The sequence below is a fragment of the Camelina sativa genome, chromosome 14, assembly GCF_030686135.1.
Source record: "Camelina sativa cultivar CO46 ecotype springtype chromosome 14, ASM3068613v1".
Lineage (NCBI taxonomy): Eukaryota > Viridiplantae > Streptophyta > Magnoliopsida > Brassicales > Brassicaceae > Camelina > Camelina sativa.
The window spans coordinates 8,585,014-8,612,262 of NC_141893.1; the positions used below are offsets into that span (position 1 = coordinate 8,585,014).

At 32.6% G+C, this 27,249-nt stretch overlaps 1 long non-coding RNA gene and 1 pseudogene across 2 annotated transcripts; both read right to left on the reverse strand.

Annotated features, from left to right (window-relative positions):
• Positions 1 to 10,377: 10,377 nt before the first annotated feature.
• Positions 10,378 to 11,311, reverse strand: LOC109128814 (uncharacterized). The gene is made up of 2 exons (XR_002035122.2): positions 10,927 to 11,311; positions 10,378 to 10,820 (listed from the first exon to the last, which is right to left on the reverse strand). It is a non-coding gene; the product is annotated as an uncharacterized LOC109128814 (long non-coding RNA).
• Positions 11,312 to 13,125: 1,814 nt separating this feature from the next.
• On the reverse strand, positions 13,126 to 14,129 carry LOC104743408 (protein SMALL AUXIN UP-REGULATED RNA 12 pseudogene; annotated as a pseudogene). The gene has a single exon (XR_015579511.1). The product of XR_015579511.1 is annotated as a protein SMALL AUXIN UP-REGULATED RNA 12 pseudogene (transcript).
• Between the last annotated feature and the right edge of the window lie 13,120 nt (positions 14,130 to 27,249).

The window sequence follows — 27,249 nt, forward strand, 5'->3', positions numbered from 1 at the left end:
ACTTTCTCTTATTATTTTCCTCCCTTTTATTCTTTTCTTTTTTTTAATTAACTATTCTTTTATTTTATTTTATTTTGGCATTCAATTAATTATATTATTATTCTCCTATTTATTTACCCTCCTTTCTCCGACTCTTAATTATTCTTTATTTTTATACCAATAATTCATTTTTTTAGTCGAATCCTATTTTCTAGTATTTATTTAGACAAATAATTCATGAGTTCTGTGCAAGTCGAAAAACAAATAAAATAATACTAAATCCGTATACACAGTAGCCTATTTTTTTCATGAAGAGAATAAGATAGGCTTTTTGATATTTTTCTTGTCACGATGATAGCCAAACAATGACATGTATCACATGTGGTTCCTTTTTATACAATCCTATTAATAGAATACCATATACAAAATAAACCTAAGCCATTGACGTTTTCGATTACTTTATATTTTCAGTGGTTAAAGCGTTTTTATTTTATTTGGTGTGTTGTATTGCATGCGATAAAACTATACATTTCAGGTATTTTGTTTTAGAAGGAGTACACATATTACTGAAAACGTTTGTAGTTACGAGAAATAAAATTAGTTTAGCTCATAGATTTGATATAGTAATATATTAAAACTGCACCGTTTGTTAATTTCCGAAAAGTGATCATACTGTTTATGCGCCACTTACAAAAATATTAATATTTAAATATGCAATTTATAGAGTTAAAATAAACGTGACAGATTATATAGCATATACGTACGATATATGTTGATAATGCACTTTTTATTTTATTTTTGACGTCGTTGATAATGTACTTCATTAAACTGAGATTTTGCTGGAAGAAACATATATAAATGTTCATTAAATGTGTTCTCCTAACAAAATATTCTGCGCGTTTGTTGTTTACATCTAGAAATTTGACTGGTTTATCTTTTAATTACTTTTGACTGATCATAATTACATCGAGAATGATTAGTTGTTAGTAGTATATGAAACCCCTCTGTGTTTTAATTTTATATACGAATTACATAAATTTTAAAATACTAGTAATAAAAATGATTATGGTAAGGGACTAAATTAATGGATCAATAATACTGTATGGGAAAACGAAGCACCGAATAGTGTTGTCAATATAGACCGGAGGAGATATTAATAATTTAAAGCTTCTGTTTCCACTCGTTTAATTAAAAAACCTCATATATCTCTCGCACTTAACGAAAACCAAAAGGACTATCATTTCTTGTTTTTGTTACCTCCCAAAATAGTGAATAAATACAAAAAATTGAAGTTTTGGCATATGCTATGAACAACCAAAAATGCATGAAAATGTTTATAGTTTTTTTTATTAAAATCATTCAGCGATGGTCCTAACTCCTTACAATTGCATTCATATAGCTTAGAGACAAGCTAGCGAACCAAGTTTGTACACTACAGTCTGTATATAGCAATTCCACGGACCAAAAGTAAATAAACTAAAAAAAAAATAGAGGACTTTTCAATTTAATTAAAAAGATAGGGGAATTAATTTAAATAAATAAAAAAACTGATATAACGACTTAAAACATTATTTCTCGTGTGTAAAGAACGAGACATGAAGAGTAAAGTATAAAGGAATATGATTAGTAAGGTCATTTTCTCTATTAAAACTAAGACCAAATAGCTTCGACTTTACATAATTAATCATAATTATTTGCATTAGGTATATATCATCTAATATGTCTACCGTCTACCTACACATTTGATCCACTTTTTAATTAGATAAACCAACTTATGATTTAATTGAAATAAAGATGCTCACCACCACCCGAATTAAATTTAGAAAATATCTATCTTTTAATTAAACATAAATTGTGTCAATCAGTATTTCTTTAGTTTCTGAACATAAATTTAGGTTTTGGAAATTAATTTTGTTGAGAAAAAAAAAAATCAACATCCAACTATTGTCGAAATCAAAACACAGCAGCTTGACAGCAAGGAAAACACGTGGCTTGGTTTCACACGTATACCGGTTTGGTCTTACTGTAGTTCTTGATGTATTGTATCTAAAATCTCAGAATCAACCCGACGGCTGTGATCTGTTCTAGCTATATACTTATATTCTTAGCTTCACTCGCCCGTAAGTGGTAAACTAATATTCACCATCAACCTATAGTAGATACAATTCTTGAATCTGATTCTTTTATAGTAGTATATGCTTAGTATAAAAATATCCAAAGATTCTAACTTCACGAAGACGAATAAAATAAGAAGTGGTATACAGTAAAGTACTTACAACTAAAAAATTTTAAAAAGCGTAAAAGAGGTTATGATTTCTAAGCAAGTTTGGAATATGATGAGCTGTGTTGAAATTGAATCGCGTAATTTTCATATTGACAACTGACGGAGGATATATAATATAGTTAACAAAAGTAATTAGCCGGTGGGTCCAAATATAAAAAGACCACTTAACGCGCTTTTCGTCACGTGTTATGTCTACATTATCTAAGGTCATTAGTACGTGTGTGGATCAATTATATACGCTTTTTATCTCAGTTATCATAACCATTTTACGATCCCTATGTCTAAAATAAAGACATACTACAGTATATATATCCTGTATATTTGTCATTTTTTTGTCTGTCCAAACAACAAATATAAAGCGTAATAGTATATAGTATACTACTAGATTTTGATTTACATTGCGTTTCAACTATGCGACTTGTTAGTAAAAAACATATTCACAGTTCATGGTCGGGTCATGCGCCGTGGCTGTTTGGACTGGGTACCGGCTCGAGTAATTCAAAGTCTGATTACGCGTACAAAACGACATCGGATTACTTAATTGGGGTGGGATATATATGCTGGGATAGATTCGTATTAAAATAGCCTTTTTTTTTTACTGTTAGTCTTATTTGAGTGAGTGAGACTGTGACTGGGTCCATTCAAATAACGCATTGATACGTGTAAATAACTCGTATTACTACCTCACACCTAATGCGTTAAGTGAATTTGCCCTCTTCGACCAAACGACAAACTTACACACAAAACAAATCAATATATACGAAGTGAAAAAACAAAAACAAAACTTATATATTAATAGCCCCTAAAACGTGAATAATACATACATAACACACATAAAACAAATAAATATGCGAGTGAAATAAAAACATACAAATATACCATTTCGACCCGTAAATTGAGTTAGAACATTATCCAATTTCTCTATTTATTCGTCTTCGTTAAATCAGATTTTCTTTTTTTGGTTTTCCTATATATCTTTTTGTTTAGACATTTTTTTGTGTAGTAGTTTCAGGTAAATCCCTAATATATTACCAAAGGAGATTAATACTGCAGACTCATTCAACTTGCAGACGTTGACGGTTAACCTAACCACGCTTAACTTACGATTTTATATTGATTACCGACGGACATCGATCCAAATTAAGTTTGGTACATGTTTATCAGGTATAAAGATTCTTCAAATTAAGATTAGTTTATATCTTGAAAAGTGGACTAATGTCAATCAGTTCCGCAGTTAGTACTAAACTTAAGACTAATCTCCTTATTTATTCTCTCGTAATCAAGGGTTCCATTTACTTGATTTAGTACGGTGACACGAGGACGACCCATCAAACCGATATTCATAGCAATAAATAATATGGTCTACTCCTAATCATCAATTTATTCTATTACAACTACCACTTAAAAAGCTGGACGTTGCTATTTAATCCAAAACAATGGTACATGGGTTATTTTACTTATTTGTTTTTTTTTCAACATTTTGTGTAAGAGTTTAAGATAAATAAATATGACTAAAAAGACTAAAGAGATTAATACTTTTATACTGTGACTCATTCAAACTTGCGGATGTTGACCATTAACCTAAACACGCTTCAATAAAAAAATTTAAATAGTTACCGACGCGCATCGATCCAAATTGAGTTTTTGGTACATGGTTATAGAAAATATACTACTAGTATGAAGTAGTTTACATTCATTTTCTTTAACAAAAAAAAAGAAAAAGTTTACATTCATTTATGTCTTGATGATAAGTAGAATAATATTGTCAATCAGTTTCGCCGTTCGGCTACTAAACTTTTAGACCAATCTTCTTTCTTGTCTCCTAATCAAGGGTTCCAAATTTCCAATTACTTAATTCAGTACGGTGCCGAGACCACTTATCGGACCAGAATTTATAGCAATATAAGTAAATAATACAATCTACAGTACTAATCATTAATATTTATTACAAATTAAATGTCACTAAAAGCTTTTCTATTTGTTGTTTTTGTTTTATTTTGTAGGTGGTTGTTTAATTCCATGTATTAATATAACCGATTAAAAATAGATATATACTGACCTAATACGCTTAACTGTTACCAACTACAATTAAATACAAATTAATATTCCGTTACCAGCTAAAACCATGACAGAGGTACATCAACTACTCACAATTCACAAAATACATATTATATGGAGTATAGTATAACAACAATACAAGTATCTATTTGATTTTATATAGAATGTAGCTATCATCCACAAAATACTTTTCATATAAATTCCATTATTATTCCTAAAACAAAACTATCCTCAAACTTTTATACATGTCCGTGAGGATAACATTAATTACTATATTTTATATTGCATTAAATTAGTGTGTCTAGATTTATTTTCTGTCTTGATATATATTAATGTATAGTATCAGCTAAAAAAATGTGAAAATATTAATGTGAACTACATTCCAAAAATAAAATAAAAGGGACACAAAAAAGGAGAATTTCAATTAAGTGTTTGCTCCTTGGAAGTGCAATGCACATGCGAGCCACGTAGATATAGATTTACAGTGTGTACCATGTGGAATTTTCCTGCACGTTGAGTTAATTAGTTAACTTTAAATGCATAAGAAAAATTATAACTTTATGCATTTGGTAGAACAATTTCATTGCCAATTTTTGAATAAACTAGTTTTGATTTTGTTTTCAAATTTAATTGAGTAAAAGTAATGTAAAAATTATAGTCCCATGATCAATACTATAATTTAAAAGTTTATTCCGTATAGTGGCAAACAAATTCATTTATTCGATGAATTATACTCAACTATTAGAGGTTTTGGCTAAGGATTCCCAATTATACAAGACATATATATAATTTCATAAATAAAAAAAGGAATAAGAGACAAAAATGGAATGTTTGTTAAGGTTAGCAAAACTAATTTAAAAGAGGTTAACCAATAACACAATACTCTAATTAGTAACACAAGACACTAGGCAAAAATATGTAAATCTGGCGGTGGTGGAAACGAGCGATGATTACAAAGAGAATGATTTTCCACCTCGAAATAGGCCAGTTTTAATTTCCAGCCTTTGCTTTGTTCGTACGTTACAATTTTTTTATGGGCAATAAAAATAGAATTTAAAAACTTTTACAATCAATAGACATTTGTAGAAATTAATTTGTTTATTTATTCATTTCAACGAGATGGGTCCCTAGAGAACACCAGCACACAAGACAGCTTTACTCCACTTCTTTTTTTTTTGTAAGAAAAAAGAAAAAAAAAAGTCTACATGAAAAAAAAAAAAAATTGCGCATTATCTTTTGTAATACCAACATCATCATCAAATATTATTTTAACTTTTAGTTTTATTTATTATATCACATTCCTTAGGATTCTGTTCTGTAAAAAGTCACATGATCCAACTTTCATTTTGATCTTTTGCTTCCTCTGTTGGCAATCATTATCATCGTGAGAACTGTTTTTTTTTTTTATGGTGCTCTCATCTTCTAAGCATGCTCACAAGAATTACAGTCGACACGCAGAAAAGAGTTTACGTAAATATTATTCCTTCTAAAATTTATGACACGTTTACATTCCCGATACCATTCCATCTATACAAGTACTTTTTTTTTTCTTTTCAAAAATTACTTTTACATTAACTTTTCTATGTATAAAAAAAGTTTTGGTAGATGACGAAATTAAAAGTAGAGGAATAGGGCCTGAGACTGAGAGTGAGGATTATTATAAACCAGATGTGATGGAGTTGGGCCATTATCTTGTCATTATGTTTCTACTAAACCCCCTCTTGTAGAGTTGTAATTAATGAGTACTCAACTAATATTTGTATCCTACCTTATTGGATAATACTCCTACTATTAAGTTTTAACCCGTTTTACGGATCTTTCTTGTTGTCAAAACCATAAGACGAAAAATTCAGATTCAATATTATTAGCATGTCCATGGCCATTGATCTAGTGTTTATTTGATTTTATAGGAAATATATCAATAGAAGTATTTTCATGTTGAAATTTGTTTGGGATTTTAAAGGATATTTTAGAAGTAATTAATATTATCAACAAAAAAAGTTATAATAATGTGTCTTATTGGATGTGTCAGGCCGCCTAAATTCAACGTACTTACTTTGATTATAAGTTAGCTATAATTATTTATATATGTATTCAAGTTCCCTTTAATCAATTCCCGTCTTCGAAGAATAATGAGTGTGTGCGAGTGAGAGAGATTAGAGAAAGAGTAAATTCTTGTCCCTTTCACATGTTATAATCATGGTAGTAAAATGCATTTATTTTTTGGGTCGTAAAACGCATTTATAGTTGTTACCATCATCACTACTAAATATAAACATAACATATAATTACATGTTAACCAACAAAAAGAAAGGTTGGATCGATCGTATGACTTTTTGTTGTTGTTAATTTAGGAATTTCGAACTAGCTATCATTACAAGATAATGTATAAATCATTTCTTTCTAGACAAACGTTTTTTTTTTTAACTGTAAGTAACACCGTCAATGATTTCACAAGATAAACAGATTACAAATAATAAAGTGGACAAAAATATATGCGGGGAATCAGAAAAATTGGTAACGAACATGTGCGTGTGACCTCGTCCGCTCGTACGTTGCGAATCCTCATAAGACAAAGAACAAAGACAAACAGAGATGAGAAGTTAATTGTATTGCACATTTTTAGTAACTGAAACCGAAACAAAGACTATACATACACACATATACACATATATGTACGTTCCACTACAACCCACTCATATTCCATGTCTCCATATCCGAACCATCCTTCTAAGTGTTGCTTATAATTCAACAATTTATTTAGGTAAAATTTGTTGATACAAATATTAATCTATATATAAACAATTTGGACAACGAACAATTTTTTCTGATTAGAAATAGATAGTCTCTTTGTTTTGTGGTTTTGTTTTGTTTTTTTTTTTTTCCTTTCCATGTTTTGTTCTAGAGAGCTTCATCTTCACAAACACCAAATATTGCCAAGGCAACTTAGGTGGTCTAATTTTCAGAATAAACCATATATGTACATTACAACTTTGCTATCATGAACAAAATATGAAGAGAAATGACCCACAAATTCATCATGTATATAAATTTTATTTTGTTTTGTATGAATTGGCACTATTCTGCACTATTCTGCGCTTTTTATCATGCATTCATGTTACCCTCTCGTTATATCATTTTTTTTCCCTTACTCTTCTTTTCTACTGTACTTTCTTCTAACTAAGATTTTTTGGTGGATCCAAATTTATCAATTGTGAAATTTGTTTATCCGCTTGTTTTATTCTAAACTATGGAGTTATGGAGATTTGTAAATGATCAGTGTCTTCGAGATCATGAAAGACAAACAATTATTTAACGTTTTAACTTAAGATAAGGGGAAAAAGCTCTACTGTTCCTACACATTGTTCATTCTAGAATAATAATATTAAATGTATATAATAAAACGTAACATCGTAGAAGTGTAAATGGGTCCTCTTAAAATTATATTTTTCTTTTTAGGTAACGATATCAATAACATACAAATCATACAAATAAGTGTGTGAAAACAGAAAATGAGCTAGAGAGAATGATGAGAGAAGGTATGTACTGTAGACTGCACACACTTTTGAAGTGCACGTTTGTGTTGTGTCGCTGTCTTTCACCAAACTCCGTTTCAAACCTAACCCAAAAAACCACATTAATCGGTTATCACGTGATTAACCAACGGTTTTGTTTTTGTAACTGACTCACGTGACAACATCTTGTCTCCATCCATCCCAACCGAACCGAACCGGTTTTTCTAGCCGACGGTGACTACTTTGATTTCGAGTGAAAATAAAACTCGAGTGAATTGTAGGAGCCCAGCCCACCAAGTGACTTAATGAACGCCTATAATTTGGCCTTGTTGTTTGAGCCTGTAAAAAACTCACCAAGTTCTGCTTCTCTTTTTTAATTTATTTGTTCGAAAACAAAGGTTTGTTTTCCACTAAACTCTCTTTCCCATAGCCCAATTTAGTTTCCTATCTTCTTCTTTAAAACACTAGTTAAATGAAATTTCAGTCCAAAAAAAAGAAGCAGAAGTTAGATCGAATCAACGTGAATGACTCACTAGGTAACAGCCTAATCAAAAAATAATTTGGGCTATGTGCTTTTGTCATATATTTACTTTATAGTGAAGAAAATTCTTTCGTATGCCAGAAATATCTAAAATTCCAAACAATATCTAACCGAACTAAATTATCAAAAAAATTTACGTTTCGATTTCCATGTCATTGTCATGAAATACAACAGCTATACCAAATAATAATTAAGTCGAGAACCAAGATATTGCTCATGACCCTTACTGCTTACTGGTCACATACTGTCCGAAGATTCCGATCTAGATCCATCCTTCAAAAGTCCAAACAATGATTTTCTATCGACAAGACATGCAAGAAATCCAAAAACTATAACAGTAACATATAAATAAATACTACAATTAGATACAAAAATTGACAGCCATTTTCTCAGTTGCCAACCAAAGTGACATATCTTACCTTCCTCAGTTCCTCAGTCCTTGATTTTAACCCCGAAAAAGTTTCTGACCTTTAAAGTTAGTATAAAGACATGCATATAAAGACATGCAATCAGTGAAGCAGACCCATTTCTGTATTATGACTTTTCACATTTTCGTGCTTTTTTTTCATTTATTAGTTTTATTACCTGTGTTACACAAAAAAAAAAAAAAAAAAGACTGGTACATATTAACATCAAATCGAGTTTTTGATATCGACTTCTTAGCTACACATCAATATTGGAGACTTTCTATGTGCCTATATATATAGAATAGTCATAGCAAATATTGTAAACAGTTTGTCAGTATCCATACGATATGAATTGATTGTGAAATGGGTTCGTAAGTTTATAGAGAGCATTTTTTTAGGTTAATCACTCTAGAGTTTGGTTTTTGCCACTTCTTTCATTATGGTGTCTTTATAGAAAGATTACCCATACTGAGGTTGTGCTAATGAGAGAAAATGTATTGAACCTTAACCTATCATATCCCATATATAGTAATTAGCTCAATTAGATAGAAGATCAAGAAGATTTGTTCTAGATATGATCAAATACAGTTTCAAACTTAAAGGCTACATATGCAAAAGAAAAAGAGAATACATATGGAAAAGAATAAGACTATAGTCATCATACTCGAAGAAAGAGACAAAAAGGCCGCTGGTTTCACTCCTCTCTTCACGTACGTACCCACCGGAATTAGCCCTAATCCTCCTAATATAGTAATATTCTTTTCTTATCTCTTTCATTTTCATATTTCAACTCAAACTCTATAATTTGCATGAACATGATTTTCTCTGCCTGTTGCCCTAGTTGAAATAAATAAAAGTACAAAAGTTATTGGAATGCTAGCCATTGACAGTTGACACATTAGAAAAAGTTAACGAGAGAGGGAATGAAACTGAAGCCGAAGAGTGTTAACGAAACCATGTGTGAAGAATCCAATCTGAACGAGAAGTGGTCAACGGTAATAGTTTTACTTTCTTTTCTCGAAGCACTACAAATAGCATGCAACCACGACAATTACAATTTAATTTTTCTACAAACATCCAATTTTCCCCCCTTTTTTTCTTGGGCATACATAAATAAAACTTTCCTCAAAATACCTTTATTTATTGGAAAACAAAGTTTGGAAGAAGAAAAACAATGAGCGCAAGGTAAAGGAGTGTAAAATGAGTAGATGTCAAGGGCAAAAACAGAAAGGTAACAAGTTCTGTGATTGGATCGTTGGCTCCTAATGGGCCTTTCTTCGCTGTCTTTTCAAATAATCTTCTAGTCATTTTTCTAGGGAATTTAGTCAGAAATGCCATTTAAAAAAAAAAAGTTGTTAGAAATGTCAGTTTATAAATTTTCTTATGAGAACTGCCATTTTTTATTTTTGTGGCATAAATAAAAAGACAAATTTATTCATATAAAAAAAATGAGAAAAAAACTAACTATTAATTGTTTAATATAAGATTTTACAGTTTCTGCAGTAGACAACATTAATTATGGACATAAATTTATTTCTCATCAAAAAAATTTGTCCACAATTTGATGTCCTATATTTATAGTCCATAACTTAATACTTAAATTGACTTTTATTGTTGTCTTTTTATTGATGTCATCTGAAACACATTTCTCTTTCAATATACAAATTGTAGTAGTGTGGACATTTTTTTTTTGTTAGCAGTGGACATAAATCGTCAGACCAAACCTTGAGTGTGGTCCACTCAAGAGTTAAAGGACATAATAGTGGTGGACAAAAACCTTGGCTACAGGATGTGGTCCACTGGATTTGCAGACATGCAGTGTGGACAAGTTTTTTGTTAGTAATGGACACAAAACACATGACCAAACGGATATGGTCCAATTCAAGAGAAAGAAGGACATGATAGTGGTGGACAAAAGCCTGGTACGCTGGATCTGGTCCACCAGACACCGGATCATGCAATGTAGACAAGTTTGATAGTGGTGGACAAAAATCTGGTTGGCTGGATATGGTCCACCGGACACCGGATTTGCAGACCTGCAATGTGAACAAGTTTTATTGTTACCAATGGACACAAAACGCATGACCAAACAGATATAGTCCACTCAAGAGAAAAAGAGACATAATAGGGATGGACAAAAACCTGGTCGACTGGATCTGGTCCACCGGATCTGCAGACCTACAATTTTGCTTATCAATTGTTGGATATAAGAACTCTGGAACTAGATCTAGCGGTTTTGCCTACTACGGAGGAGGCAAGCGGATCAGACGGAGGTCTCGACTTTGGAACTCGTCTCAGATGTTTTGCTGGCCATGACGGACGGAGGCGGAGCAGTCGGAGGATTAAACCATAGTAGAACTGACTGCATGATGAATCCATCATTGCATGCAGAAAAACTCAGAGAAGTGGGAAAATCAGATGACAATTTGATATTGAAGAAGAAGATGAAAAGTCGTAGAAAGAAAAAAATCGAAAGTTATGAGAAGAGAGAGTTTTGTTCGTTTATATCTGAGAAACAAAGAAAAAATTAATAGAAAAGATAAAGGATATAATGGATATATGATAATAGATGTGTGGCAGGAGAAAAGAAAAGAAAAAGTGTCATTGATGATAAAGTCTGTTACTATGTATGGCAGATCTAATAATATTTTCATTTTTCTATTAACAGAAAAAATAAAAAAAAATTAAGTTCCTCTATTTAATACTAATATTCTTTAATTTATACGAATCCACCACAAACGTATTTAACTCCATTTCTTATTATATACATATATTAATGTGATTAGTGATCACAAGTGGTGGTACAATGTTCGTACTTATAGAGAGGGTAAGCATATACTATATGATATATCTATGTATTGCTGAATATAAAGATTTTGCAAAGTATTCTCTTTTTCTGTGGGAGTTGATTTTTTAGGTAGAAAAATGTTGGAACAGATGCCAGATATGAGATATCGTATATTTGTGGGGTTTAGGATGTAAGCAGGGTCATTTTCATATAAATACATACAATATATGGTATTATCATAACTTTTAGAAAGTATTGTAACGTTTTCCATCTCTAATTGCATTTCCTTTTCTTTTAATTACAATTTTTATGTGTTACTACTGAAAACAGGTGGCTGACAAAATGAACTTTGATTCCGAATTTGCCAGAAAAAATGAACTTTGATTCCGAATTTTTATGTGTTATTGTGCTATACTCATATACATTTGTAATTGCGCTCGACACGATTATGTTGCACCAAACGACTTTCGCTTTGTCACCACGACCGTGTTCTAACCTCTAGTAATATATCTAAGTGAAATTTAAGAGGTTACATTGTAGTTTAATTTAACTAAACCTACTCGATCTTTTTTAATCATTTTAAGTGCTAACGAGAATAGTTAAAGCCAGTTAAATTGTAGTACTACTTTTTAACTCACAACTATTCATTTTGACCGCATTTATTTTGCATTGACCATATTAATTTGTTCCCATATGTAGTTCCACACCAACTAAATTACTTCCGCCGCATATATTCGAATTTGTAGATATCTCTCTCTATATATATAATAATAGTACTATATTATAAGACAACAATTGTCAATTTTTATAAAAATGTGATGCAATTCCTTATAGTAAAGGAAAATGTTGTTGTTTAATGTTTATAATAGAGTTAATAATCATTCGTTTTTCTTCACATGCATCAACGTAGACATTTAGTGGTACCTGTTCAGATCGCGAGAGAACTGCGGCAATAATCTAAACTCTAAACTACCTTTTTGTTTACAAGTTGTAGTAGCAATAATTTAGGGTTAGATAAAAAAACAAAACTATAAAGTACACAATTTCCGTAAGAAAGAAGACAATCAAAACATTAATTAAATAAAATGTAAATGATTTGGTGTGTACCGTGAACTGTACTTTTTACTGTATTGAGAAAGGTTGAGACAAAAACAAACCATGAAAAGTCGAGCACAGGCGAAACAGATCAAATGGGCTAATAGTCTCTCCCTCACATGGCCTTGGTCGGATCCTCTTTTATTTTTGTAAATAAAAGGTTTAAACATCTTTTTACTTATATATTTGAAGACTAAAAATTATCCTGCAAAAAAATAAAATAATACTCCATATGCTAACTAAGTCACAACAATTTTCACAATGAATGATTATTTATTTTTTATTTTCACAAAAAGTTAAAAGTAATACTTTTATATTTTTTTTTGTCTTTTATGATAATTTGGGTAAGAGAAGTAATCTTAAGAGACAAAATTATTTAACTGTTGTATGTTTTATGGAACAGATTTGTACTTTGTTACCAGTGTTTTGTTTCTATTTTCTAGAATATGTAATGACTGTTTTTGAAAAGTACTTAGCATAAAATTTCCATTGTGAAATTTACAGAGAAAAGTGACAAATATTCGAATCTAAAGCACTGAATCAAAGTCACTTTCTTCTCTTTTCTCTCTCATTTGTCTTATTTACATTTTAGAGCCTTGAAACTCTGATTCGAACCCGGGATGACTCGGTGTAACGACTCAGTCACCCACCTTTTAACCGCCATCTCCTTTGATCATCTGTCTCTACGACCATCAGTGCCCCTCTAGTACCGTAACTCGCCATTTCCATTTTGGCAATCTCCCAATATAATTGAAAATCCAAAAATAAGACCCGAACCCGATTAAAAGTTAGTACCACCCGGCTCGGTGGTAGCTCAGCCGAGTCAATGACGATTTATTCAAAAACTCGCCTTCTTCTTCTTCTAGCTCCGAGTCAAACCGGGTCAGAATCGTTACGAACAATCTCCACCGTCGGATTTAATTATTCACCAGATGGCTTTCTCAACGGCGCCGTGAAGCAACGGTCGAGATTCAATCAACAGATCCATCTTGCTTTTGATCTTGATTCCTCCTCCTCCTCCGTTACATTTCTGAAGATCGTCAGGACAAGTAAACCGGGTTGACCCTCGAGACGAATCAGACCGAGAAATAAACCGGATCGCTTCTTCGAAAACCGATTCTTCGCAAGGGATAACCAACGGTCCTTGGTTAGCGAAACCGAACTCCTCCTCGGCTTGAACCAGGAGATTGCTCAAGATCGGATGGTTCAGGTACGACGCGCGCACCACGAATCTCCTGCAATCGATACCCACACAGACTGCCACGTGTCCTGATGGAACATCCGACGGTACACAACTGCTGACCGAAGACAACCTCGCTTTGTTACGCCATCGCCTGAGCATTTGCCTCAGTCTCACAATGTGACGGATCTTGCTGCATTTTACTAAACCTCCTCCTCCTGCCATTTCCCTTCTTTTTTTTTTTTTTTTGCTCGAGAAAATAAATGTTCAGGGGGATTTGAGAGTTTGGAGAGACGAAGTTTATATATAGTGAAGGGAATATAACAATGCCACCAGGTTTTTGAGTTATTTACGATATTGTCTTTTTTTTTTTTTTTTTTTTGTTATGGTTATAACTTATATGTATAATTCTTTTGTTAAATTATTATGGTTCGTATTTAAAGTCGTGGTTTTAATTATTGTGTTAATCAACCCATTATGGTAAAGACAAAAACTTAGACCTCAGATTATATAAGATTCGTATTTTGATGTATGTATAATCACTTTTTTTTGTTGACTATACGTACATTTTTTTAATAAATTTAAAACAGTAAAACTGACAAGACATTTTAAATTTGTTGACAAAAACAAGAGATTTAAATGTGAGTAGTCCACTCATTCATTCATAGAAATTGCCAAGAGATAACCAAATTTAAATTCTTAACCTTTTTTAACTTTTAAGTAAGTTTCAAAGTTTGGGTTCAGTTAATGTAATACCCACCACATGGGTGGCTTTAGAAAAAAAAAAGAAAAAAAATGATAAGGGGGTCATTGGATTCAGTGTAATATCTTTATTTGGGCGGGAAGAAGAGACGATCATTGGATTCAGTGTAGGCTAGATAGAGCTTTTGGTAACAAAGCCTCGATTGATGCTTTCCCAGCTTCCAATCAAGTCTTTCTTGACTTGAGAGGTTCTGACCATAGACCAGTTCTAGTGGGGTTGATGGCTTCTCAAGATGCTTACAGAGGGCAATTTCGTTTTGATAAAAGGTTTTTTAACAGAAAAGAAGTCAAGGAGGCTATCTGGAAAGCGTGGAAACCTGGTTTATCTAATAGGGGCTTTCTAGTATCTCAAAGGTTGAGAGATTGTAGAAAAGCGTTGAGCTCTTGGAAAAATAAGAACAGTCTCAACTCGAAAAAGAATATTCATCACCTAGAAAGGATGTTGGAAGCAGTACAGTCTCAACGTTGGCCTAATTTGCAGAGAACCCATGTGTTAAAGAAGGAATTAGCAAAGGCTTATTTCAACGAAGAAGAGTATTGGAGGCAAAAAAGCCGAAAGAAATGGTTGAAATCTGGAAACAGAAACTCAAAGTTCTTTCATTGGGCAGTCAAAGGTAACAGGGATCGCAAAAGAATTGACCAATTGAGAGATGTCAATGGGGTTTTTAAGAAATCGGAGGCGGCAAAAGGTGAAGTGGCCGCAGCTTATTTCAATCAACTCTTTAAATCCTCTAAGCTCTGTTCTAAAACGCGCTAGGCGGTCTCTAGGCGATAGACGAACGCCTAGCGCCTAGTTGTATACGCGGGTGTTTAGGCGGAGTCTAGGCGGATATTAATATATACTAAATAATTATATATATATATATATATGATATATATAAATTATAAAATAGTTATATTTTTAAACCAGTTATTTATGCAGATTCAGTCATAGTTCATATTAGCTGAATTTTGATAATAATCCCCTCTAATTTTTACTGAAAAACAATACAAAAATATAAACAAAAATAATTAAATAATCAAATCATGACAATAGAACATGATTGTTACTCCCACAATCGATGTTATATAAACACTTCACAAGGAATAGCCACAAACAATAAACCAAAGGTATCAGAGGCATCAACAAACTATTAGTAGTATAACATAATATTAAATAATAAAGAAAGAACTGTACCGCAAAGACTGCGATACACGAAAGTGACCATGAAGCAGTTTTCGTTGAGAAGAAGGTCAATCGGAGTAGAGAGATAAACCAAAGAGGAATACCGAATAATAGAGAAGAGCAATAGAATTTAACGAGCTATGAAAAAGAGGTATAACCAGAGAGATATCAATATTAGTTGGGATTGTATTTAGGATTTTTCATTAAGTATCAAGAAACTAGGTTTTTGTCCACTTAAGAAAACGTAGGGATGATGTCTCGGCGGTGTTGTATACGCGGACTATGCGGTGCCCAGGCGCTCGCTTTATAAGAAAACGCATAACAAGCCGTGTATAAGATGGATACGATACATTACGACACCGAATAGAGAATAGGCGTTGCATATACAGGCAAAGCGCCCCCGTTTTAGAACACTGCCTCTAAGCCTCAATCATTTCAGCAGTGGTTCTCAGGTTTTCCAGCTAAAATCACTCAGGAGATGAATGATTCCTTGGTTGAAAAAATTACGGTTGAGGAGATTAGAGATGCAGTTTTTTCGATTGATCCAACCAGTGTTCCGGGGCTGATGGAATGACCGCGTTGTTCTTTCAAAAGTATTGGTCAACGGTTGGAGCTCAGGTAACTAAAGAAATTCAGTCCTTCTTCGAAGAGAGTATCTTTCCAGTGGAGTGGAACTATACCCACCTATGTCTCCTCCCCAAAACTCTGAACCCGGAGGAAATGAGTGACTTGCGTCCTATAAGTCTGTGTTCGGTTCTCTATAAAGTGATCTCCAAAATTATGGTCAAGAGGATGCAACCGTTACTTCCAGTGATTGTTTCCAGCAACCAGTCTGTTTTTATTTCAGAGAGAATGATTACTGATAATATTATGGTGGCCCATGAAGTGGTATACAACCTCAATTCAGATAAAGACATCTCCTCTCAGTTCATTGCAGTGAAAACAGATATGTCTAAACCATATGATAGAGTCGAGTGGAGTTATGTGAGAGCTTTGCTGACTGCTTTGGGATTTCATCAAAGTTGGGTGAATTGGGTTATGTTATGTATCTCAACTGTGACCTTCTCAGTACTGATTAATGATCAGCCTTTTGGTATGATCACACCTCAGAGAGGTCTTCGCCAAGGTGACCCCTTATCACCATTTCTCTTTGTCCTCTGTACTGAAGGGTTGACATATCTACTTAACAAAGGTCAAGGAGAAGGAAAACTAGAAGGCATCAAATTTTCGGAGGAAGGACCTGAAGGTCATCACCTTTTATTTGCGGACGACATCCTTTTTATGTGCAAGGCTGATTTGGAGCAGGACTCTTTGGTTAAGAGTGGGGCAGCTACTGGTCAATCCATTAATCTCAACAAATCGTCAATCACCTTTGGTACAAGAATAACTCAGGTCTCGAAGACTGCAATCCAATCAAAAATGGGAATCTTCAGAGAAGGGGGAGCAGGAACGTACTTGGGTATGCCAGAAAGCTTTAGTGGTTCAAAAGTGGAGTTATTGAGCTATATTAAGGATAGGTTGAAAGCAAAATTGTCTGGTTGGTATGGTAGGTTCCTATCCCAAGGAGGTAAAGAAGTCATCCTCAAATCTGTAGCCTTAGCAATGCCCGTGTTCGTGATGTCTTGCTTTAAATTACCAAAATCAACATGTTCTACTTTATCGAGTGCTATGGCAGATTTTTGGTGGAGTAATGCGGAGCATACTAAGGGTATTCATTGGTAAAGTTGGGAAAGTTATGTTTTCCTAAAGCGATGGGAGGTTTAAGCTTCAGGGATATTCAGTCCTTTAACCAAGCACTCTTGGCGAAACAAGCATGGAGAATCCTTCAGTATCCTCAGAGTATCTTTGCTTTGATGATGAAGAGCAGGTATTTCCCAAATTGTGAGTTTTTAAATGCTTCTCTCGGGTCTCGACCCTCCTATGCATGGAGAAGCATCCTGTTTGGAAGAGATCTTTTATCTCAGGGATTGGTGAAGAATGTAGGCAATGGAAAATCAATCAGGGTTTGGTTAGATGATTGGATCGAGGACGAAGGTAGGAGAGCACCTTGGAGAAGAAATATTTTTTTCAACCCTGATCTGAGAGTTTCAGAGTTGATTGATAGAGTTAGAAGGGGCTGGGATCAAGAAGCTCTACTCCATCACTTCCTGCCAGATGATATTCAAAGAATTCAAAAAAAAAAACCGGTAACTGATATTGATGATTTTTTCTCCTGGAAATATAACAAAAGTGGTGATTTTTCAGTTAAATCGGCGTACTGGCTAGTGTCTCAGTCAGCAAATCTCCAGATCAGGGTAGAGGCGACCCAACAACCTTCAACAAATTCCTTAAAAGCTCAAGTGTGGACTTTACTAACAGATCCGAAGATCAAAGTGTTTTTATGGAAAATTCTTTCGGGTGCTCTTCCTGTTACGTTTGCGCTGAAAAGAAGAGGGATGAAGATGGTAGACATTTGTCAGATTTGTGGTTTGGAGGAAGAGACGATCAACCATGTTTTGTTCTCATGTCCCCTTTCCAGACAAATATGGGCTCTTTCTGGAATCCCTTCTCCGGAGAGGGGTTTCGAAGCAGGTTCTGTCTTCTCAAACATTCATTATTTGGTGACAAACTTAAAGAACCCTTTGTGGCCCGAGGAGTTTAGGAAAACTTTTCCTTGGATTTTATGGAGGATATGGAAAAATCGCAACCTAGTGTCCTTTGAAGGTAAATCCTTTGCTCCAGATGAAATTATTGGTAAAAGTAAAGAGGATTTGTTGGAATGGTCGGAAGCTCAAATTCCATAATCAACTGAAAGTGATGTGGAATCGGATGTTGCAGGAAGGAACTTGTTGGTTATGAATAGAGAGATAGTCCAAGGAAAAAAGGTGTGGTCAGTGCCACCTTTAAATTGGTTAAAATGCAATATTGGAATCTCTTGGTCTCTCAGGAATAGATTGGCGGGTTGTGTTTGGGTGTTAAGAGATCATGAAAGAGTTGTACTCTTACACAGCAGGACAGCTTTCTCAAGGATCAATGATAAAAGGGATGCTCAATTTCAAGGTCTCTTGTAGGCCATCGATAGTATGAAGAATCATGGAGTAGAGAATGTGATTTTCGCACTGCAAGATGATTGTGTGGTTAAAGCGATCACTAATCCGACAGTTTGGCCTTCATTTAGATATCAATCTATGGAGGTGGGTTTTTTGTGTAAGCACTTTAAAAAGTGGAAATTCTTTTTGGAAAACTTTTTTTCAAATAGAGGAGCTGCATTGATTGCTAAAAGTGTGACTGATGAAGGTAGACTGCAATCATATGTTGCTAGGAGTTATCTATTTTGGTTAGATGGGTTGTTTGCCGAAGAAAGGACATCGACTGCTGTTTGAATCAAAGTTTTTGGTAATATGGCTTTCGTGATAAGGATATTCTTTTGTATAAGTCTAACTCTTGCGTGGAGCGTAGAGTAGTATCAGACCAAATGTGGATAGTGTTTTTAGCTTCTTTATCTTTTGGATCTGTAGTAGTTAAATATGTAAAAAGCTTCAATCCTCTCTAATTTAATTCCAGTTGACCAAAAAAAATGTTCTTATTAAGAATTTTATTGATTTTTGATAGAAACAACGCATATTTTATTTATATTGTAGAAGTTCTCTGTTCTCATCACCACTAGCAGTTAAATGTTAACCGAAGATGCTTTTGTACCCCCAAACAACTTAATTTTGTTTTCCAGAAATATATGTTTCGACGTACAAAAACACTTGTTTTTGTAGTTTTGGAAATATGTCCATGCCCCCCATGTGCGACGATGCCCCATCTCCATTTTTTTTTTAGTTTTTTTAAATTTTATTCTCACAACAACAAGCAGCCAAAATAGAAATTTTATCAGAAAATAAAAAAAGCAGCCAAAATAAGTAATATGTAAAAAAGCTAATCATTAAACATCTTGAAATATAATGTGAATCATAAAAACAATGAACTCCGTTTGCAATTGTTACTCTTGGTCTAATATGATGTGCATCTCTCTCTTTCCTATTTGGGTCTAGTCAAGATTATTATTCTTTATCGATATAATTATATTATAGATAGATGCTTGAAGGCTTTAACTATATAAGAAAGAATGGTAAAATATTTGGGAAATAATATAAGCAAACTCTCTAAACATTTTGTAGGTGGGTCAATCAAGTGCATGATATGGAGGGTAGGGTGCATCCCCCTCATGCGGTACGTACATACCCCACTTGTTGGATTTTAAGGATCTTCCGACCTCTTTTCATTTTTAACCTTCATATAACCAAAATCTTCTTTGCTTCTGCATATTTCATTATTGCTCTCAGTTTCAATAATTGCATGACCTGACCATCCATCGAAATGCTATGTACTGACTCTTTCTGACCTCATTCACTAATTTGCTTATGTAAGCTATTCACCAATTTGATTTCTACCAAAAACAAGAATCTCCAAATGATCCAATCCAACCATGTTGAGGTCGTGGCCGCGATTGTACGCGAAGATAAGTTACTCAATTAAGCCATCCGCTATTGAAGATCCGGATTATGGCTCTTGTGGCCGTGATTGCTGTGTTGGCTTCTGGTCAAAGAATGGTCAACTGTAAAGGCACCCTCTGATTCCGTCCGAGGGTTTGGCCATAAAGAAGAAATATTTTTCTAACGTAAAGGAAAGGTTGCGCTTAGCTGTACCTACGGACCAATACGGACCCACGGAACGTCTCCTTCATTGTGATTAATATCTTTCTTTTTTCTTTTCTTAATGTTTTGAATTGATTATCCTTAATACAGTTATCGCCTAAGTATTCTAATTTGTATGCATTATGAGCCGGTGATTAGCCACAAGCAGAGGGGATGAACCTCATTAAAGTTTTAGTTTTCCTCTCTTCCATGCTAGGAAATAACTAATTATAGCTTTCACGGACCATTAGGCATTGATTAGTAGTATCATTTAAAAAATAAACTCATTTAAAACTTGAGTTCATTTTTTATACCCTATAAAATAAAATCTGAAAGGAAAAAAACGTTTGTAAGACTAAGAACTAATGAGTTCAAGTAAGGGAAGCAAAAAAAAGACTTGTACAGTTAACATTTTGCAGCTGTGTACTTCATTGAACTTAAATATCTAGTAGTAATTGATTTAGGATTAAAAGCATGAATAAAGGGGTGAAACCATTAATTAGTACTAATTAAGTGGTCGTGTGTGTGGTCACAGCTGGCACATGCCATGTTTGTGTTAAGTTAAAGTCATTAAGAGACATACTAATCACTAAAGACACTAATCAGGATTATGCTTTGTATTTAGGCAAATGTCTTTTCGGCGTTTTCTGACTGCTCCTAAGGTTTCGCCACGTCTTAACATCATTCCCTTATTTATTTGTTTTAGAAGGATAAGAAACTGGGTTTGCTTCTTTTTTTTTTATTTGTTATAATTATTAATTTGTGTTACACTACTAGATTTGATTACATCACGGGCTGTAGAATGGAAACAAAACAGGCCAAAAGCTATAAAGATAATTTATGGTGTAAAAAAAGAGGAAATAAGAAAAGCAGAGCACAGCCTTGCATTACAAATATATATATATATATATATATATATATATATATAAATAAACGATGTTTTATCAAATTTTTGTATATTGATTAGTTTTAGATATAATTGATTTCTGAGTGAATGATGAATATTTAAGAAATCCATTTTAAAACCAGGAATTGTGGACTTTGTCTCAAATGTTTCTCTACTGAAGTCTATTTGTAACATTTTTTTTTTCTGTTATTCATTACTTTACAAAAGTGTTAATTAAGATATACTTGAAACAATGATGACAAATGAATCGATAATATAATTTATTGATTGATAAAGTTAGAACATCTTATTATTATAGCTCAAAATAAAACATTATTTTGATAAACGAAAGATATAAGAAAAGCATAGGACATTGCGATTATACAAATAAGGATTTGTATAGAATTGGTTTTAGACTAGAGGAATATAGTGGGCACTGGCGATGACGTATATGATTTTCAAAATTAATTTACGATATTTAATCAAATATAACGAGCTAGCTAATTAGGGACAAAACAAAACAAAGTTTATTTGATACTCCAGTTGTGTGCAAGAAAAAACAATAATAGATTAACAAACAAAATATAAATTGTTTCATTATCCAAATCGTATTATTGAAAACCCTATTTTGTGCGGTGATACTAAATTGTTAATAACAAAAATTATTATCAGTCGAATAATAGTGAACAAAAGTGAAATATCTACTTTTTTTGTTCAACGAAGTGAATTATCTATCTATAACAAATATAAATATTGTAGACTACCCATCTTTTGTTTTGGCCACATATGTAATTTTTTTTTTTTTTTTGCCACATATGTACATTAGTCGCCATTTTTTCTATTTCTCCTTACGCAACAACAAGAAACGTACTATATTAACTATAAATAATCCAAGACTTGAATAAACAGAATCCAAAATTTATTGGGGGAATGATTAGTGGTTTTGATTGAGTCGTGAAGTACGTCAATGGGCAAGCCAGTTCATAGACCAGCTCACCAAAATTTAGTCTATGAAAGTATTATAATTTTCACAACGCTATTTGAATCTTATTTCAATAATTGTTTAATAATTAGGCTTTCCATTATCCCTCTAGCTTTTAACATATTATAATAGTTTGTAATCACCTGGTCAATTTTTTTTCTTTTTATAAGAAACGAATTATTTTTTAGAAATGGATTAGGAATGAGTAGAGTCTTACATGTATGAATAAAAAAGAACTATATATCGTATAATTTATGCAATACAATACATAGACAACACAACATCCATTGTAAATAACAACAAACGAAACACAAATTGCCATTTCTGATTTTTGTTTTCTTTGTTTGCAAAAAGCCGTTAATTGTGGAGGAAAAAAGTATTTTGTGGAATTTTTTTTTTCTTTTGTCTTTTGTAAAATTAAAGTAGATATTTTTTATGTATACATATACATATACGTGTATGTAAATGTGTATGACACTGACTATACAGACATTAAAAAAAAAAAATTCCAGTACTTGCCCGGCTGGGTGCGTAGCCGGCGGACATTCAGTTCATTAATTATACATGAATTTTCGCAAAATGTGGTCCAAACAAAAAGAAATCGCAATATAAAAAAAAACTGTATTCCAAGAAAACCAAAACAATGAAGCTGATCGTATGAAAATAATGTTCAGTTTATTAGATGTGGAGAAAAGAAATACAACCACTAAATTTATATAGTTATGTCATAGGTTGGATTGACCATTTTGACATCCCTACTTGAATAACACATCTTTAGTTAATATTAATAACAATGTATGTATTGTCTATTAAGCAACATGCTAATACTAATAAAAATAACAAACGTGAAGAGGAGAGAAAAAAAAATGATGAGTTCCAAGAAACGAGTAAAAGAGTGCCCATAAGAGCCATAGTATAAAGACCTCTTTCCATCTTTATCTAACTGCAAACTCTGCCCTCAATTATACATTTTCATTTATTTTACTAAAATAATGTAGCATTGTGATTATTTGTAAGGAAAAAAATCTCTGTTTTTATTAGTAAGTTAGAAAACCGTTAGTGGACGAATATGATTGAATCTCATATGATTGGAATTGAATGACACCGATATTTCATGAAATCACTAGGAGTTATAGTTGTACCCACATTGGCCCTAACTGAATGGTATAAAAGCCAAAAACTTGATTTTCTTTTACTCAAACAATGCTTATGTAGAGTATTTGAGATGCTATAACAAAGTATTTTGGTGTTTCTGGCCAAAAATATATTTTAAACTAATAACATTAAGATTCAAGTGGGATTAGTGACCTAACCCAAAACACAGTATCACGTATACAAAAAAAGAAGGTTATAACACATGTACATCCGTATGAAAATTACGTAAAATATAAAGTTATGCCGATAACAAAACTATGAATCTGTATGCATCATGTATGATTCAGAGTAAGTATTCAACAATAATTAGAAAAAGAAAAAAAATTGGAAGGATCAATAATCAATCATAGTTTACAAATAAAGTACGAATGCTTATCATTTGTACGAAAGGTCCTTTCCTTATATCAGACGATGTTTTAGCCAAAGATTGTTGCCATTGAATAAAAAACAAAACTAACATATACCACTATACCAGATTAATGATATGCATGCATGGCATAAGTACGAATGCATGTGATCTAAAACCAAGATAGAACCATCTGATATCTTGTACCGCAAAGGAAAAGTTTCAATGATGGATCAATTTGGGCGAGCAAATCATAAGAATCTAATCTCATAACCAAATCATATTTACAGATATATGTTTTTCTAACTTTTTTGGTAGGTACTTTGTGTTTGTATGCTGTGCATGAGAAGTCAAACTTGTATATGTACGTATGAGGGAGGTGATTAAAATCTTGTTAATCATGTTGGTTTTTGAGTCTTAACCCAATCATTGTATCATAATGATTAGTAATGATTGACTGTTGAAAATTTCTTTTGGCATTTGGCACCAACTGTATTAACTAATCCTTATTCCTTCCCTTCTCTCTTCAACTTCTCCCATAATATTAATAATTTGAATATATACAGTATATGGCATTAAAGTAAAAATATGAATCAAAAATTTGGTCAGGCGATTAATTATAGTATCAAGACTTTTTCAGTTTTTTAGCCCAATTTAGTCATCAGTTTCATTTCCCATTTGATGGCCGGTCCGCTACTAGGAAATATTTCATTTCCATCACTTTCATCAATCGCAGTGTCTGACAGAGCTTTAGATTGTTCTACCTAGCTAACTCAAACATGTTTCAATATAAAGTTCTCTTGAAATAAATACACGTTGGTGATACATGTAATCAAATAAACCCTTTAACACTAATGTTTATTCATTTCGAGCATTATACCTGTTGATTTTAGATATGAATTAGGTTTGTTTCGCTTGTAGATCATAAGCAAGCAAGCGCGAGAGTTAGGTGATCATCGTATATTGATGAATTTGTCACTGTCAATAGATCGTCTCTGAGAAATCATTTTAGGCAAAGAATAGAAGAGAATACCCACTTCTCACTAACCATATATTCGTATTCCATACCGTTATAAGAAAATTTAATTAAAACATTATAAAATGTTTCAGATCTTTCCAGATTAATCATCATACCATATAAAAGATCTCGAAGGTCTTATTTTTTTTTATCATATCGTATCAAATATGTCTGCGTAAAAAAGATCTTCTAAATCCGGCGCCATAACATGCATAAAGAGATAGAGACACGTTAGATGTCAGAATTGTTAAACACACGAGACAAAAACTTGTTAATAAACTATTACAAAGATTCTTTATACCAAAAAGTTTCTAGCTGTAAAATTTTTAAAAGTATATCACATTGTATTTTTGATTCCCCCAAATGATTTCAGATGAAAATGTAACGGAACCACGCATTAAGAAAAAGCGTTAATATATATATTGAACTTACAGATTCTTGATTACGTACGTTATGGCTTAATGGGTGATATGTGAAGATTTTTCACATTTTCAGTTGTTAGTGTAACACTGTGTTGGAAAAGCTAATAAAGAACATTTTTAGAGGTTTCAACTATGCCTTACAAACAAACATCAATATACTAAATGGAAAAACTAAATTCAAATATTCAATTAGCATTGTGGCATTCTTTAGGGGAGTCCTATGCGCAAATAAACAAATCAGAGTATGTTGTTTCACCACAAATGTAAGGATCGGTACCAAACAAAATCCTAATTACAACCCACAACCGAAAAATCCGGTTAGGTTTGCTATGTTTTAAGATCCTTACACAAAAAAAAGTGGTAAATAGAACTCCAGCCATTATTTAAATTAAATTAAAAAAAAAAAAAAAAAGAAAAAAAAAAAAAAAAAAAACTAGAACAGAAAGGGAGAAGAAAATAACGGAATTGGAAGAGAAATGATATAATAGCTTTATGGGCTTTTAACGAGTCTAGTAGTGTATTAAGTCCACATCCGTTTATTGGGCTTACCTTTGGGCTCCGTCCTTTTATCAGTCAATAAATCTATCCGAGAGAGACTACTACTACTACTAAGAGAGAGTCTTGAATGGAATTGATAAAAACGAAATCATTAAAGGAGGTCCTATAGTTTTTTTGTTTTTTACTGACAAATATAGGTCTAATGTTTAGAAGTTTACGACTCTACGTAATTGCTTAATGTAGAATCTGAAAAGGACAATAGTTAGTGGACATAGGAAATAATGAAAATATAGGTTTTATAATTAGTAAAAAAGCATGGCAATAAAGAGAGTCGGACAGATCTTTGAGGATTTTGACTAAAACTAATCAAATAATGTGGTCAAGAAACATAAATTAGCCAACCAATAATTCCTACAAAAATGTCTATTTCTTGCAACTAATTCACCCCTCCCACCACTAGCTTGCTTTCCTCAAACCAGAGACAAAAATTGCATCTTCTACACTTATTACTAGTATTATTATGATTATGATTTCTTTACATGTGTGTTTCCTGTCTGTTTAAAGTAATAGCCTATATATAATTACCAAAGCATACCGTAAAATCAAAAGATCCATCATATATCACTGTGAGACTGTGAGTATCTAGAACACTATAGTCTATACACACAGTAAATTTAAGTTCATATACAATGATACAGATACATCACTTTTTTTGTTCAAACTATAATCTTTAAAAAAGGTCTGATAATAGAATGAAACAAAACCATTTGTGTATTTTGTTGGTATGCTTTTTTATTGCATTAAAAACTAGCAAATCATCAAATTTTCACGTAAAAGTACTTATTAAATATATATATGTATATGTAATGTAATGTAATCTCCTGAAGTTGTATTTTATTACTTGGAGAATAGCTTCTTATTTTTAATCATCTGACCAACTATTAGACCAAAAACAGTTCAATTGATATTTAATAATAAAACTATACAAAAATTGAACAATTGTGACCTATTTCTAGTTTACGATAAACTCAAATATCCCTAAGATTCTTAAAATTTTCATATTAAAATCTCAAAATTGTTCAAATGTCATACTTTCACTTGGAGTCTCATTATTCTTATCGACATTATCCATGAAATAGCTTAGCTATGAATGATAAGGAATATTGTTGCTTTTAAAGATAATTCCAATTATGAAGAAGAAGAAGAAGGAATATAAGTATCAGAATAGACAAAAAAAAAAAGGACTCTCCTTTTTACATATCTCGATTCAAAAAAAAAAAAAAATACAAAAAAAATGTCGGCTTCAAACCCTACAAAGCTCCCACAGCTTCCATGTTTCCCTCACACCACGCCTCACCCACTCTCTTGTCTCTTTCATTTATACGTACGTACGTATATATATAGATGATCGTATGTATTTGTATTACATATTTACGTACGGATAAATGCATTTGTATTTCGTATGCATTCACATGTTTGAATACTCATCCTGTCATCCATGTCTCAG